The sequence below is a fragment of the Limulus polyphemus genome, unplaced genomic scaffold (assembly GCF_000517525.1).
Source record: "Limulus polyphemus unplaced genomic scaffold, Limulus_polyphemus-2.1.2 Scaffold2026, whole genome shotgun sequence".
Taxonomy (NCBI): domain Eukaryota; kingdom Metazoa; phylum Arthropoda; class Merostomata; order Xiphosura; family Limulidae; genus Limulus; species Limulus polyphemus.
Window position 1 is genome coordinate 1 of NW_013667636.1, and position 3,093 is coordinate 3,093.

Below are 3,093 nucleotides of genomic sequence, written 5' to 3' on the forward strand. Positions count from 1 at the left end.
TTAGAATCTAATTATATTGAAGGTAAAATACGCTGCTTTAAAGCAACAGGTCCTCCGAAAACACAGATTAGAATCTATTGATATTGAAGGTAAAATACGCTGCTTTAAAGCAACAGGTCCTCCGAAAACACAGATTAGAGTCTATTGATATTGAAGGTAAAATACGCTGCTTTAAAGCAACGGGTCCTCCGAAAACACAGATTAGAGTCTATTGATATTGAAGGTAAAATACGCTGCTTTAAAGCAACGGGTCCTCCGAAAACACAGATTAGAGTCTATTGATATTGAAGGTAAAATACGCTGCTTTAAAGCAACAGGTCCTCCGAAAACACAGATTAGAATCTAATTATATTGAAGGTAAAATACGCTGCTTTAAAGCAACAGGGCCTCCAAAAACACAGATTAGAGTCTATTGATATTGAAGGTAAAATACGCTGCTTTAAAGCAACAGGGCCTCCGAAAACACAGATTAAAATCTATTAATATTGAAGGTAAAATACGCTGCGTGAAAACAGCGGGTCTTTTGATATTATCAGTTTATTAGCAGTAAGATCGCGAATTTTAATCTGATGTTATCAGTTTATTAGCAGTAAGATAATATTTTCGTGACGACATATTGAACCCCCCAGGTCCCACAGACATAGGCACAATCACGCATAAAATATTGAGGGAGGACGTGGATTTTATTGAGATCCTGTGTGCTGAAATATATATATATATATATATGGCCTTTTTCAAAGGACATTTTTAATCTCAATTTTACATTATATTATTATAACTTTTAAACAGCAATATTTATACACCGTTTTGTTTCTCTTTTACTATTCGTTCGTTTATTTGTATGTTAAGCCAAAGCTACAGAATGGGCTGTCTGTGCTCTGCCCACCACGGGTATCGAAACCCGGTTTCTAGCAGTATAAGTCCGCAGAGAGGCAATAAATAAAAATGAAGAAAAGGCATGAATGTTTTAGAATGGTTATTGTTGGAAGTTACATATAAAATAGCAAAAATCAATGATAAATTATGTATCTGCATTATGTATATTTCTTTTGTTATAGATGTATCTATTTAGATTGGGCCCAGCATGGCCAGGTGGTTAGGGCACTCGACTCCCAATCTGAGGGTCACGGGTTCGAATCCCCGTCACACCAAACATGCTCGCCCTTTCAGCCGTGGGGGCGTTATAATGTAACGGTCAATCCCACTATTCGTTGGTAAAAGAGTAGCCCAAGAGATGGCGGTGGGTGGTGATGACTAGCTGCCTTCCCTCTAATCTTACACTGCTAAATTAGGGACGGCTAGCGCAGATAGCCCTCGTGTAGCTTTGCGCGAAATTCAAAAACAAAAACAAACATGTATCCGTAATCAGCTTTGTTTATTAAACAGCAGTGAATTAATGTTTCTAAGTAGGTTTGAGAAGTAACATCTACGATCAAAATCTTTTGGTATTTACAATTTGAACTGCGCATCATGTGACACATGAACTAAACGGTCAGTTCAAAGACCCTTAGAGTTCAGGCCTAGCCACTGCTATTTTATAGCCACTGGGCAGAAAGACGCTCAATCGAATAGTGGAATTAACTTGTACAGTTATAAACACCCCCACAGCTGAGAATGTGGAGGCATCTTCAGTAATGTATAATTGCTCCAACTTTAGACCAAACGATACGCAGCCCGGAATGCTAACCACTAGGCTACACATGACCCACAAACAAATTTACTCAGCACCATTTTATAAAACAATAAATTTAACAAAATACATACCTGATGGAATATTCGAGGCTATATATTTTTTATCTATAATTGATCGCGATGGACCTTCAGAGATTCCCTGCTTCTCTTGTTCAGATAACCATTTCCAATGTACATTCCAGAGTGGTTTCATAAAATTTTGTATTTGCTGTGGGGAAAGTTATACAGTAATTATAAACAAGACATTATTATCTGATAAATTTCACATATTCCGGATAGTGTTATGGAAGCTTGTTTTTGTGTCAATCACGCCACCTGGTACTTTTTCTACAATGAAGGTCCGTTAAAACGCTTTCAAGATATTTTATATGACGATGATTTAATAAAATATACAGAATAGACCTTTTCAATTACAATTTTGATTGAATAATCTGTTAATGTCTAAGAAATGTTCTAATTTATCCCTAAATATGAAAGGCCCCATTGCTATGAAACTCCAAATTTTATGAGAAAAAGTAACTAAGTGAAACTTTAAAAAGTAAAGCATTAAATCACAGTTATGTTTGAATTCCATTTCACGAGTTCATAATGTTTAATCTCAGATGTATCTTGATTTTTCACACCTTCATGCCCGGTATGGCCAGGTAATTAGGGCGCTCGACTCGCAATCTGAGGGTCGCGGGTTCGAATCCCCATCACACCAAACATGGTCGCCCTTTCAGTCGTGGGGGCGTTATAATGTGACGGTCAATCCCACTATTCGTTGGTAAAAGAGTAGCCCAAGAGTTGGCGGTGGGTGGTGATGATTAGTTGCCGTCCCTCTAGTCTTACACTGCTAAATTAGGGACGGCTAGCGCTGATAGCCCTCGTGTAGTTTTGCGCAAAATTCAAACCAAACCACATCTTCATAAGTATGAATTTGAACTTTTTCTCGACACCTTCATAACAATTATTCTGGTCTTTATCCTAACACCGTCATAACAATGCATCTGGATCCTATCTTGACACCTTAATAATAATGTCACACTGTCTTAACTGTGATCACGTGGTGCACGGTAAAAAAATGTCATATCGAGTAAGAGTAGGATGAAACCCTAGCATGAAGGTTAAAAAGAGTTCACTAACCTAGCGTTAAGTAAATGAATGTAAAATAGTAATCACGATTTTATTAGGCTTAAATTTCGCATTAAACGCCCTTAAAATTTTAGGTCAACTTTTCGCAAATAATGATTTATTTAAGTGGTGCATGCCGACCAAATGAGTAGTGTTAGACACTTCCCACACCCAAGTTGGAAGTTTGTGGAACCAAGACGTGCATTGTCACAAGTTCACTGAATAGCTTTAGAGGGTTTTCTGAGAAAAGTTTTAGGAGAGACTTGCTGTTTACAATATGGTATGGCA